Here is a 15,054-nt window from a genome sequence, read left to right on the forward strand (position 1 = left end):
CAATCAAGGCATAAATGCAACTAAAGCCAATTTAATGCTTAACTTTTGGAACTGAAATACAAACAGACGGAAAATAAGTTAACTGTTTTCACTGCTGTGAAGATCACTGTTTAACTAATATGGTCATGCAGACATCTGGAACTGTAATATTCACATAGCTACAGCAGAAATAGATGACATAAAACCATTAATTAAAGTTGGCATTTAAAACCATGAAATAATTCAATATTTTCTATATCTTTAGTCTAGATTAAATAAAAAGACAAAAGTTCCATTCCCTCACAGAAGCTAGAAGAAATTAATCTGGGCTCCAGGATCAACTGAAAGCACAAGTGAAGTGAAATTAATGAACTTCTAGTCAGTGAACCTTCAATATTCGATTCACTTGCTACATCATCTGTTATGTATAAATGTTTGTGTCTCTCCAAATCTATATGTTGAAGCCTTAACCCACCCCACCCCCCAAATGATGGACTTCAATTTTTTGAGAGCCTACAAACAGCATTCATTTTCTCTCCTTTGTTCACCAAAACCAAAGATCATGAATTGAAGAAGAAAATGATGAAGCAGCATTCCAGTATTTCATCTTTATAAGAAAGATAACTTCTTCTATGAATACTTTCCCTTCTTTGCTGACAAGCATTGAGCCCAGAACTGGGATAGGCACATAGGTGGGATGATAGCCTAGAACGCAAGACAACCTGACGTTTGCATACATTAGGTTGACTCTTACAGCACAGTTTCACACGTCTCAAAAGAAGGGTGACTTAATTAGTAAAACTATTCACTTAAAATTTTTAAATATTTCAGTACGAGAATACTCTTTCAATGACACAGATGAAAAAATAGAGAATTCATACCACACAGTTAAAAATCAAAAAGAGCATCCAACCAATGAGTCCAGCAACTCAATGAGCTGATGATCCCTCAGGGGTTCACAACCTAAAAGCAAACCCAGGTAGAAATCCAAAGTTACAGTAAAAGGCTAATATTAAAAGATGTAAATATGTCATTTACTCTTTTACCCCCCATAATTGTTAGTTTTAAAATCACAAAACTGATTATTCATTGAAAAAAAGTGTGTATAAACTAAAACAACAAAATACCTACACCCCTTCATTCTAATCCTATTCCCATGACCTTATATTAACAGTTTGGAATATATCCTTCTAGGCTTTTCTGTGAATATGTATACATATTTAAATAGATGTAAGATGTATAAACCATGGATTTTTTTTCCCCGTGAACAGTTACGGACACCTCTCCATCCGCTGCCTCCAGCTGTCACTGTTTCTCAGGGTTACATACTGTCCACTGCATGCACACACTGTAATTAATAGAGGTGTTCTACTAGTGCACAGGTAGTTAAGTTACTGTTAGGTTCTCACAATTACAACTACAAATTGCATATCCTTGTTTATATCTCTGTGTACTTGTGTATTTCTATAGGGCACATCATATAGAACTTACTTCTGTGGCAAGTGGCAACCTCAGAAAGCCTAGGGGAGTTCTGAAGGGGAACCTTGATCCATATTGGACTCACCTTTAGGTGCACACTTTGTCCTCCTCAGACTGATATTTTCTACTAGCTCTGGGAATCTACTCATTTCAGCCTTTGTGACAGTTCCCTTCCCACAGCTTAGCCCAAGAAGGCTCTGAAAATTCACTACAAACCCAGACACTGAATTAAAAAGCATTTTCAGACAAAAGAGAAATGAAGGCAGGGAAGGAAGAATAAAGAGAAGAAGGGAAAGACATAGACAGACAGCACAATACAGCACAAGGCCCCCTGCCCTCCTTTCTCAGCCTCCCAGGGAGGAAGCCTTTCTGGAAAGGCCTGGACATGTTCCCAAAGCTCACAGCAGCTTTCTGTTTGCCAGTCCTGGGAAGAAACTTTCTGTTCTTGATAGACTAAGAAGCAGATAAAATGCGAAACTTGAAAGTTCAAAAAGGAAAGCAACATCACAAAATCATGACAGAGACAACAGGATTATTGGCCAATGGCTTTTCCATCTTACCTCTCCTGGCTCCACTCCTGAGATCTAACGTACATCCTAACCAAAACTGGTTAGTTGTAAAGTGTAAAAAGCCCTAATAATGAAGGGAAGCCCTCGTTAAAAGTCACAGACTTATAGGAAAGGTGTGACTGTTAAACTAGAGAAGCTACTTGGCTCTACGCACAGAACAAGAAATGAGGTTCGAGAAGGAAAACCTGGTTCCCGTCCTCACTGTGCCACCTGTGAATGATGGGAGTTGGACTGATCGCTTAGCTCCACTGACCCGTACCTGGAGAAGAGACATAAGTAATACCTGCCTTCCTCTACTGATCAGTTGAATTTCAAATGACACAATGTCCATAAGGATATTGAGATATCTGGAGAGAAACATAAGTGTTTGCAGTCTTAAGACTACTTGCCATAAGTCACAAAAGGAAGGGGTTAAAAAAAAGGTATGGCTCAGTGAAAATCAACCAGCACTCATGGAAAGAACTCAAAGAAATTGCCACATAAAATAGAAAGAGTGACACAGAACACAAACCATGCTACTACAACACTTGTGGCTTCAGGCCTGCTGGAGGAAGGTGATCACTGTGAACAAATACTAGCCCCAACCAACACACACACACACACACACACACACACACACACACACACACCCCCCGAGGCAACCCCCTCAGAACAGACCAACTCAGGAACATCAAAGCATAATACGAACTATAAGACATGCTTCTTGAATGGCTTGTGAAGACGAGAAGTAATTTCTGAAGCCAAATGGATTAAGATTGTGACACAATCTAAACTCAGTAAGGAGAAAACTCAGCACCTGACCACCTTCTGTAATCTTGGTAGGTTACACAGCAAAACTCCTCAGTCCAAGGGGACGTGTGTGTCTGATTAAGAACGACTGGATGGGGGGTGGTGGGGAGCAGGGGCGAGGTCCAAATCTGATGGCAGAGCAGGAAACCAGGATTGCTTTCTCTACCTCAGGCATTCTTGGCAAGGTGCAAATCCTTGCAGTATGTGAACCTTTTCCAGCCTACAATGGTCTGTAGGATAGGAAGTTATGCTCAGACCCGGATGCAGTTTCTAAGACTTTTACTTCTAATAAAACAGACCCCTGGGGAAAATGAATTCATGAATCCAACTAATATTTACTGAGTACCCTTTATTTTCCATATTTACAAAAACTATTTACGTGATCAATGTCACAACAGGGGAGTCTAGGGTATTTACCTTCAGAGAGAGCGAACCTGGTCAGGGCTCCAGGGAGTGCCTCCCTGAGGAAATGATGTCAAAGCTGAGATCTCACAGATAAGGGAGAATTGGAGGGGTAAAGATTCTGCAGTCACAGCATAAGCAAAGGTCCTGAGGTAAGAGAAAGCAAAACACTTTTGAGAGACATAAAGACCTGTTTGAAGAATAGGAAAAGAGGGGGGAAATGTAGCATGATGAGATTTGCTATACTCAGTTGATTTCTTAGCCAAACAGAAAGCACACTTAATAATACCTGGTTGGAAGACACTAAACAGATGTCTTAGCTGAGAGGTATAAGGAAATAGTACAAAACTTCTAATCACTCTCAGGGACCTGTAGGCATGCAATGCAGAGTAAGAGGGCTCACTAAGGTGGGCATTAGGCTGCTATTATGCTCAAACCACAGATTTTTCATGCATACAGGGATTTGAAGGTAAATACATTAAATCATGTTAAAATCCCATAGGTAAAATACTCTAGAATTGGTAAAATTGTTTAAAAAAAGAAAAAAAAAAACCTTCTAGGTATGAAGTCATTGCTCCCATGACATACACTTCCAAGCCAAAAACTGGATTATTATGACAAAAAGAATAACTCTGTCCATTTAGAGCTCCTTTCTCTCCCCAGAAATCTATTTGAGATAATAATTTATTGTTACTTAATCATGAGCAGAAGATAAGACACGGAAACATTTTTTAAAAGCAGCAAAACATTTTTCTGTTTTAGGATATTCTCCAAGAACTGGATCTTTCCCTAATTATAGATAATGAAAAGGTAAAAAGATCTATGTAGAGGGTGGCCTTTGAAGCAACGTAGCACGGGACATTGCCAGGCCCTTCAGGTGGGAGGCAATGCACTTTGCCCTTCAGGGAGAGAAAGCAAAGTAACCTTGACACTGACTCTGAGCTAGACACTCCACCTTGTTCTCCCAGTGACGGAATGATTTTCTTCTGTTTCCGGGAAGGCTGCCAGCTAGAGTCTGCCTCTAAGACCCCTGGCTAGATGGTTTCTCTGATGAAAAAGAACAAAGGAAGGTGCAGAGATATTTTTTCTTTTTGCCTGAAAAAGCATGTAAAGGATGGAAACATTATCTAGATTCATCACGGTAATCTTGCAACACTTTCTTGTACATTTTCCACTGTATATGTTGGTACTAGTGGTGAGTAGGGATTAGAACACTGGGAGGGAAAGTAAAAGAGGAATTAAGAGACACCCAGGGAAATAAATGTAAACAAAGCCAGAGTCAAGGCTAAGTACCAGAAGGCCAGTGTTGGGCCATGGGGCAGTTAAAGAAGAGAAAAAGCTCCAAGCCTAGAAGGAGAAAGAGAAAAATTGTGATAGGAAGGACACACACATCTACAGAGTAAATATGGGTGGGAAAGGGTCAAGAGAAGGAGGAGATGGGCGCAAAACCAATAAATCAAGATTGACTGTTTACACATCTGTCTTTCATTCCCAAACTACATGTGCAGGCCCTGGGATCTGAAGGTAAATTTACAGAAACTGAAGAGAATTGTTGTGCAGAGACTTAATCCTATATTACCAAACCTTACTCAGTATGTCAGTGACTGCACTAAACTAAGAGGTCTCCTAAATGCCTATTTTTCATGAGCAGTATAGCTAATATGGCTAAACACACTCTCCGGAGTCAGACTGATTCTCTGGTTAGTCAGACTAACCTAACCTTTTTGTGCCTCAGCTTCCTCATCTGTAAAATGGGTATAATAATAGATTCCCTCCTCACAGAGTTGTTGTGAGACCTAAAAGAGGTAATACATATGAAGTATTTAGAATAGTCCCTAGGACATAGTGAGTGCTCAAAAACATTAGCTATTTTTATTGTTTTAAAAAAGAAGGATTAGAGTCTATCAGATTAAGGACTAAAGGCAAAAGGAACTACACATAAACACTGGACTCTAGGTGAGAAAGTAGTTTCCCTCAGGGGTATGAGTTAATGATTCTGATACTGCTATACATATGTACTGAAACTGAACAATTAAGTAGATGGAAGGCAGTTTTCTCACTGTTGGGGAGCAATTTTACAAATAATCAAGGGGAGGAGGCTAGACTGGTCCATTTGGTAAGGATTAGGGTTGAAGATATCAGTAAGAATTCATATTTAACATAATATATAGATGGTTATACACAGGAATATTTATAGATATGTGTTTACATAATTAATATACACATATATTTATTTCCTAGTCATGTCAGCTGAGAGGGCCTAAAAGAAATGATACCCCAGTAGCAATGAGCATACCTAGTACCCAGGTCTTGGTTTCTAACATCACTCTCCAATAAAAAGAACCAGGTCCCCTTGAAGAAATGGCTGATTCTAAGACTGGGATGGGAAACACACACAAGAGGAGCCTAGCGCATCCTGTAGTGCCATAAAGTAAGGAAGGGCTCAGACAAACACAATAATGGGGCATGTGAAACTCACATAGGAGTCAGCCAGAAGAGCTCCCAGTGGCCAAAGCTGGCATAATCTGAGCAACAAAATACATATAGTAGCATTGCATTATATCCCACAGTATAAATAAATATCCATGAGTCCACACTGATGCAAATAACAGACTGAATGAATTAGTAAATCAGGGAGACAAATCTCCCATGCAGAAGTTTTCCAAATATATTGGGTAGATACTTCATCCTAAAAGAGGGGAAGCAGAACAAAGGGGTTGTGCATAGTGACTTTCTTCCAAACAATACAGTATGGAAAGGAAGGGAGAAAAAAGACATTTGCCATGAAGAAAGCTGAAAAATAACTACTTCATCCAGGTGATCAAGGCCAACATCAGCAGTCATAAATCATGTTGATGGTATGTGATGAGAATGGCATTTCATCTCTGCACCATTTTTCTCAAAACCTCATAAATTCAGTCTAATTATGAGGAAAAATATCAGTCTAATTATAAGAAAAAATCTAACAAAGGGGTATCCCAAAATATATCTGACCACTACTCCTCAAAACTGTCAAGGTTATCAAAAACAAGAAAAGTCAAAAACTGTCACAGCCAATAGGAACCTAGAGAGATATCCCAGTTAAATGTAATGTGGTACCCTGCATGGGATGCTGGAACAGAACAGGGCCGTTACGTAAAAAAATAAAGAACTCTGACTAAACTCTCAACTTTAGTTAATGATGCATTGATTCACTAATTATAATAAATGAGTTATACTCATGTTAAGACGTTAATAACAGGGGAAAGTGTTAGGAAGGTACATGGGAACTCTGTATTATTGGCTCAGTTTTTATATAAATCTAAAACTGTTGTTTAAAACGTCTTAAGGGGGAAAAAATATGAACCGGAGGGTCCAACCTAAGTACTTAAGAGAAATATTCTCATTTTTATCACAGGGAAAGAAGTAGAGACCACACAGTGTCGAGGTTAAGGCCTGGGTTAAATCCCACTCTTTCATTTATTCACTGTATGACCTTGGACATGTCCCTTAACCTCTCTATGTCTCAGAATCCTCATCTGTAAAACAGGAATAATAACACATAGAGTTATTATAAGGGTATGAAAAGGATATACAGTACTTAACACAGGGACTATTCCTACGAAGCAGCCAATAAACTCTAGCCATTATTATTAGAAAGAGACACTGCTGCTCACCAAAGTTATTTTTCAGGGACCTCAGTAACTCATTATTCTCTAATTCCTCACAGTCCAAGAAGGAAGTTTTTATGCTATAAATAGGCCACTAATGAAAAAATTGCTGAGGCATTCTACAGTTTTCACCATCAGAATGGAGTTTCCGTTGAGGATGACAGATGCTACAAGGCACCAAGAATAGGAAGCAGGCACTCAGACTGATGGGCCTGACCAATCTGGTCTTCCTTCTTCTTTCCTCACATCCTCCAACCCATCTCCTTCCCCAGGAAACAAGCCTAACTTCCACATTTCTAACAGCTGTTTGGGGACCTTGCTCGGGGTGTTCATTTAATAATAAAGCCAGGCAAAACAGCATAGGCTAAAGGAAATAATTGCAAATTGTACAATCTCAGAGTGCTAACAAGCTAAAGCACTAGTCACAATGGTGACACCAGACCCTAGTTCCTCATGTACTTCTGTCTGCAGCCCTTTTGCTGTGATATAGACAAAGGTCGGGGGCGGGGGCGCATTGCAGAGTTTATGAGCACCGGAGATCCCAATACTCTTTTTGAAATAACAGGCCTGAGAGCAAAATGGTGAGAAACCCAGGTCCTGGAGTCAGTTGGACCTGAGATCAAATACCAGACCTGTCCTTAACCAGCTGCTTGATCTCAGTCGAAGTCCATAACTTTTCTGAAGCCTCAGTTTACACACCTACAAAACCAGGACAATATCTCACAGCATGTCTGTGATGGTAAAAGAAGATACAAAATGCCTAGCAGGAAGCCTTGCACTAAAGGAAGCACACCCCAGACTGTAAGCAATGGCAGTGACAGCAGTATCATCATTTCCATAATCTCTGAGACTGCAGGGTGGTCAAGTGACAGAGTCTGGTTGTGAAGTCTGTTACCTCTCTCTAGCATGTGGAGAAACGTAGGAGAGTCTCAGGCGGCCATTTTTTCTTCTTTGAGAATCAATGATTATCAATGTTGTTTCATTCCTCCATTATTAGAAAAGTAACTTCTGCTTGGGTGCCTACATTGATCCCTTAAATGCACAAGTTTGATTCAAGATTTCAATGACTTTTAGATGGCCAAGGATCAAGATGGCGGAGTAGCAGGACGTGTGCTCACTCCCTCTTGCAAGAGCACCGGAATTACAACTAACTGCTGAACAATCATCATCAGAAAGACACTGGAAGTCACCAAAAAAGACACCCCACATCCAGAGACAAAGGAGAAGCCGCAATGAGATGGTAGGAGGGGCACAATCACGTTAAAATCAAATCCCATAAATGCTGAGTGGGTGACTCACAAACTGGAGAACAGTTATACAGCAGAAGTCCACCCACTAAAGTAAGGGTTCTGAGCCCCACGTCAGGATTCCCAACCTGGGAGTCCAGCAATGGGAGAAGGAATCCCCAGAGAATCAGCCAGAGGGATTTGATTGCAAGACCTCCACAGGACTGGGGGAAACAGAGACTCCACTCTTGGAGGGCACACAAAAAAGTGTGCTCACCAGGACCCAGGGGGAAGAAGCACTGACCCTATAGGAGACTGAACCAGACCTACCTGCTGGTGTTAGAGGGTTGCCTGCAGAGGTGGGGGGCAGCTGTGGCTCACCAAGGAGACAGGGGCACTGGCGGCAGGGGTTCTGGGAAGTGTTCATTGGCGTGAGCCCTCCCAGAGTCTGCCATTAGCCCCACCAAAGAGCCTGTAAGCTCCAGTGCTAGGTAGCCTCAGGTCAACCAACCAACCAGGTGGGAACACAGCCCCACCCATTGGCAGACAAGCAGATTAAAGTTTTATTTAGCTCTGCCCACCAAATCGGATTAAAGTCTTACTGAGCTCCGCCCACCCAGCCCTACCCACCATCAATCCCTCCCATCAGGAAGCATGCAGGAGCCTTCTAGATAGCTTCCTCCACAAGAGGGCAGACAGCAGTATCAAGCAGTATCACCAGTATTTCGACTTGTGGAACTGAAAACCACAGCCACAAAAAGAGAAAATGAAAAAGCAGAGGACTTTGTACCAGATGAAGGGATAGGATAAAACACCAGAAAAACAACTACATGAGGAGGAGATAGGCACCCTTACAGAAAAAGATTTCAGTGACTTTTAAAACTATAATTTCTATTTTCCTTTGTTCAGTATGGATTTTTTAAAGACAAAACCAGGCTCTTTTATGTGGTGTACTGCATCTCCATTTCTTCTTTTGTTTTACTTTTAAAACTATTCCTTTGGGACTTCCCTGGTGGTGCAGTGGTTAAGAATCTGCCTGCCAATGCAGGGGGACACAGGTTCAAGCCCTGGTCTGGGAAGATCTCACATGCCACGGAGCAAGTAAGCCTACATACCACAACTACCGAAGCACGTGTACCTGGAGCCTGTGCTCTACAACAAGAGAAGCCACTGTAATGAGAAGCTCATGCACTGCAACGAAGAGTAGCCTCTGCTCACTGCAACTAGAGAAAGCCCATGTGCAGCAACAAAGACCCAAAGCAGCCAAAAAAAATTTTTTTAATTAAAAAGAAAACTATTCCTTTCACATTATAGCCTCTAATTCTTCTAAATTTGGAGTTTTAAATATCATTTTTGCTCTGTTCTTTACCCCTCTTTCTTTGCCCCATTTTTGTTATAATCCCTTAGATTGATTTCAGTTGCCTTCTTAGGTTATTTGAAGTTGATGGAATGAATACTGACTGAATGCAAACTCAATGGGATGATTTGTTAATACTTTCCACTGTAAAGTTTCCCAGATATTCAAGAATCACAGCCAACTTCCTTTAACTCATCTCCCTTTTCTTTAAAGTGTTTCCAATATCTTGGGTACTACTACTACTCTTTACCACTGACTAAAATCTGGTGTCACTATTTACAGCTTCTGGGAAAATATTACAAGAATGACTGTCATATCATCTGAATGTGTGGAGATGAAAGCAGAATGATTTCAATGGTTTAAACCACTGCTATGGTAAATAAAGGGTTTGAGAAAACAAAGCATGGCATTCCAGAAGGGAAGTGATGAGAGTCAGAGAAAGAAAACAATCTATTTCAACATCACAATTTTTAAAAGGAATAAAAAAGTGTAACTCCTGAAGAGCTTTAAAGCTCTTTAAATAAAGTTATGTGTATATATATAATATGTATATTATATACATATGTAACATTCTAATCTCAAATACATTTTGAGAGAATGAAGATTCATGGTGTCAAGGCTCCATATGGTTAATATCCCTTCTGCACATTCTCTTCACTTCTGAATTCAATGACTGTAATAAATCTGCACTAAGGAAAGTTGCCTTTTCCCATCTGGTTTAGATTTTATAATTCTAAATAGATAGCATTTTATCATGCAAAAATGGCAGCAGAAAGGAGGAAAGGGGCACAAGTAGAATAAATGTGGGCAGAGATGTTTTCTTCTGTCATAGGAAGTGAGTTCCCTGATTTCGCAATCACGGCAAGTTTAGGGATTGCAGAAATGAACATGGTATGACTTCTTATCTGCATCAGTCTGATGCTAACGTCAGAAATCACTGTGTGGCAAAGATTCCAACATCTAAAATCTTTGGAAGTTGAATTCCTTGCAGCTGAAGGAAATCTTATTTTAGCCAGATAACTTTAAAGGTTCTGATACTGCACAGAGCCTGAACTGGGCATACTTGGGACTGGAACTACAAGTGAGGGTCACAGCACAATCAGATACTTTTTGAAACTCATGAAGAACACTAGCCAGTTGTGGTCCAAGACACCAGAAACCAATCTTTCATCTTGACTGTTTCTGTATTTCCACATTTTTGCCTTCTTTTAAGTTCTTTTATCCTTTGAAAGGTTGATTAGATCCATATTCAGAAACACAGGAAAGATTGTTATCTTGGGACTTGGGAGCCTGTATCGAATGTAAGCCTTGCTCTATGCTTTACAACAAAAACTGAGAAACCAAACAATAGCTGAGCATTTTCCTTTTCCTAGTTAAACCCACTAGTGATGCTCTATCTCCAACCCCCTCACCCCTGGACTGCAAAACTGAAGGCCTCTATCCTAAAACAGGATGTTCACTTCTTAGAATGTCACTGAATTCCTTCTGTCTGTTTCCCACCTGACATCACAAGAACACAGACTCACAGCAAAGGAAAACAATGGGCATTTTGCGGCTCATTGCCTGCACCCACAATACAATGCTTTAGCCCATCTCTTTATTTACGACCATAGCCAGTAGTTCTGATGCCACGATTAATGAGCAAATCAAAGAAGCTATTTTTTCTTTCCTATTTATCAAAACTGGTTACACAGTCTTTCCAACAGAGACAAGCAGTCAAGGGCACCTCTCAAACAATCAATATAATATTTGGACCATATATCTGTTTCTGATACTCATTTTCATTTTTAAGACGATGAAGAGAGAGCTAAATAAATTTCATCCTAGGCATCATTAAACTTGAAAGGATCTTAGAGCACTCATTTTTCAGATAAAGAGACTAAAGCCGAGAGAGGTGAAGTGAATGGGTCAAATGGGTGGTGAGTGACAGCGATGGAGGAGGAGCTTTTGTCCGAGTTCTCCAGCCTGGTTACCCAGGGCCTGTCACCTTCCATGAGGCTGGCTCCACAGCCGCCCTGGCACTGGATTCACCTAATTATAAGAAGGGACGTGAATAAAGAAATTTCCAAATAAGTATGCTATTATTTTTACGTATATTTAGATGTTCATAAATAAAGAGAGTTTTCACTTGAGGACTGCAGCCTCATCGTCACACAGCAGGGTTTCTTATCTAGGCACTACTGATATCTAGGGTCAGGTAATTCTTTGTTTCGGGGGGGAGGGGGAGGGGACGGCCTTGCATATGGCAGAATGTTTTGCAGCAATCCTGGCCTCTACCCACCAGATGCCAGAGCAACTCCCCACCACGCTGAAACAACCAAAAATTCTCCAGATCGTGCCAAATGTCCACTGGGGGCAAAACTCCCCCATTGAGAACTGGCACATAGCCATATCTCTGACACACCTATCGGCCTTCAGGAAGTCTTCAGTCACGGCTACAAGTCGGCTGCCACAGCTCTGAGATGATCAAAGAACTTTCCATGTGTTACATGTGGAATGCAGAAGGTGCTTCCCTGATTTTCTCCCAGAAAGATAAAGCAATGATCCTATCGAGTCACAGAAATGATCAGAAGGGTAACTTGTGAAAAAAGAGAACAAAAAGAGAATGCTGAAGCGAGATGAAAAATAATAAAAGAAGAAGTGGGGGGAAAATACAGTAAGAAAGAAGAAAGGGAAATGGAAAGAAGAAAAAGGTCAGCAGAGAGAAGGGATTTTAGCATTCCGGTATCTGTAGGACACAGAGACCCATTATACAATAAAGTGGCATATTTTCATCAGGCATAATTTTTTTAAAAGGCAACTCAGTCAGAGGAAAAGGGTCAAGAACTTCCTAGCAATTCACTGTGAGGCTTTAGGAAAGGACCATTGTCCCCAGATGATGGACCCCTCAGGGGAGTTCTATGTGAAGCTCTTTGTTAAGGCCTCATATGCTTAAAACTGTAAAGCCCTTTAAAACAGCTTATCCTGGAGTCGCACCCACGTTCCTGTTCCTGGTGTACAATGAATTTGAATGAAGTTTCATAATAGGCCTTTAAAAGAACGAACAGGACTCTTCACATCCAGGGTACAAATCAATTTTCTTTAAGTGCCACCTCCCAGAAACATATTTTATCTGGAAACACCCCCTGGGAAACAGAAAAGCTCTGGATATTTTTCATATTGTTACTCTCCTTGGAGCGTTCAGGTGGCTAATTGACATCATGCAATTCCAAAATATGTAGATAACAACACGCTTACTTCTGAATCTGGTCACAGATCGAGGTTACATTTAACAAGCTGGCCACTCAATTCGTACAGTGTCTCTTCTCTTACACACGTTTTAAAATTCATTATGAAAAGGTCCTTTTCTTAAAAAATGATTATTTCCGTAAGTTTTCATGGTTAAACAAAATTAACAACAACAACAACAAAACCCCTCTAATCCAAAGATTCTCAAACTTTAAAATGCATAGGAGGATCTTGCAATGCACTTGAGGATCTTGTTAAAATGCAGATTCTAATCTAGGTCTGGGGCAGGGCCTGAGATTCTACATTCCTAACAAGTTCCCAGGCCACACTGAGGCAGCATTTCTGGGCTGGGCAGCGACACCTGGACTGGGCACAACAATGACATAATAAAGAACTACAAGGGACAAAAACGTTGTAAGTCTAATCCATTCCCTCAAATCACCTACCTGATTATACTGTTCCCCTCTTGCAAAAACTTTTTAGGGCTGAATGCCCACTGCTTACCAGGGAAAGTCCAAACACTCTTGAATGTGTGAGAAATTGAAGCCTTTCACAATAGCTTCAGCTCCACTAACTGCCCTCACCCAACACGTACACAGTGAAGCAGCCACTCTGATTTTGTGTTGTTCCCCCGAATGTCATGGACGCTGCACTTCCATGATTTGGTCCCACTGTCCCCTCTTCCTAAATGGCTCTACCATCCAAATCTTCACCTTCCTTCAAAGCCGGCTTCAGATGTCACCTCTTCTGAGAAGCCTCCCCAAGCCCTGCAGGAATAAGGTATTTGTTCCACGCACCACACCTTACACTTGGCATTCAAATACCCACACTGGTGTGTTCAGTTTCTGGAAGGTTATGGCCTACCCAATAAAATTATGAAACTACCTGACGCCTAACTCGGGAGTTAAAAAGATACCCAGTTTTCTCATCTTTGTATCCCTGGCTCTAGAAGAAAGGAGTCCATCAGTCAATCCTCTGAAGAGTTAAAAATTCCATAGGATTACCTCCCTGAACTTCTGATCCCAAAATGACACCATAAGTGGTTTCAAGCACCCTGGCATATAACCCATCTACTCAAGAACCTCACTCCTTCAGCAACCTCTTCCCCTGCATCATGGACTGTTTCTTTAGTGACTACTGAATCATTCTCATCAGCATAAACTATCTCCCATTTTTAAAAAAACAAACACACAATGAAAAGACCACCCCTTGCCCTCATCCTCCACCCCATTTCTGTTCCCCTTTATAACTCCTCCAAAAAGTTGTTAAACTTGCTGTCCCCACTTCCTCCCCTTCTAACGTCCTTCTAACCCACATCTCCATCCACCAAAACTGCGCTTGTCAAGGGTGTCAATGACCGAAGTGTGGCAAAACTAGGAGTCACTTCCCAGACCCCTCTCGCTTGATGTCTGGACAGCATCAGACACAGCTGGTCATGCCGCCTCTGAAACCCCTTCTCCACTTGTCTTCTGGAACACAGCTTCTTTCTTCTCCTTCCCCCTGCCTATTCTGTTCCAGTCGCCTTTGCTGGACCCTCCACTTTCCTAACTCTCAGTACTGGAGGGAACCAAGGCTCATCCTTTGCATCTTTCCCTTCTCTATCTACCCTTCGTCCGCGGGAGGTCACATCCATTCCCATAGCTTTAAACACCGTGTATAATCTAAGGATGCCCAAATGTATATTTCCAGACCACACTTCTCCCTGGAATCTAGACTCACCAAATTACTACAAAATTAACGTGTCTAAGGTGAAATTACTGACACCTGCTCCCCACCAAGCCTGCTCCTCCCACCAGACTTTCTTATAAAGCCGGGGCTCTATCCTGTCACTTGCTCACACACGACCCTTGGAGGCATCCTTGCCTCCTCTTTCTCTCATGTGCCACATCCACTGCATCAGTACATCCTGTCAGCAACACCTGCAAGATCGCTGCAGAAGCTGTTACTACCATAAGTTACTACAACTTACTACTACTGTGACGATGAAGGTGATGACCACCGTTACGACTCAAGTCCGTGCTGCCATCGCCCCTTGTTTGGACCCATGTAAGGGTCCTAACCGGGCTCCTTGCTGCTCCTCTTGCCCCCATCCCTAATGTCGTGGTCTATTTTCCACAACGAGCCAAAGTCTTTTAAATATAAATCAGGCCATAGCACGGTTCTCCTAAAACCTTGCAAGCACTGCTTATCTTGCTCAGAATAAAATTCGACCTCCTTCCCAAGGCCCTCCAGTCCCCATGTGATGAGGGGCCCCAGCGCCTTCCAGATCTCAGGCCCCAGCGCCTGCCACTTCATCCACTCGGCCGCAGCCTCACTCACCCCTCTACTGTTTCTCGAACACCGTCCCTGCCCCAAAGCCTCTTCCATAGTCCCCT

The 15,054-nt window shown here is 41.6% G+C and overlaps 1 protein-coding gene across 3 annotated transcripts in view; it reads right to left on the minus strand.

Moving 5' to 3' along the window:
* The window catches only part of RGL1 (ral guanine nucleotide dissociation stimulator like 1), a 161,954-nt gene that overhangs the window by 47,744 nt on the left and 99,156 nt on the right, over window positions 1-15,054 (minus strand). The gene's annotated exons all lie outside the window — the stretch shown is intronic.

This window comes from Hippopotamus amphibius, chromosome 3 (assembly GCF_030028045.1).
Source record: "Hippopotamus amphibius kiboko isolate mHipAmp2 chromosome 3, mHipAmp2.hap2, whole genome shotgun sequence".
NCBI lineage: Eukaryota > Metazoa > Chordata > Mammalia > Artiodactyla > Hippopotamidae > Hippopotamus > Hippopotamus amphibius.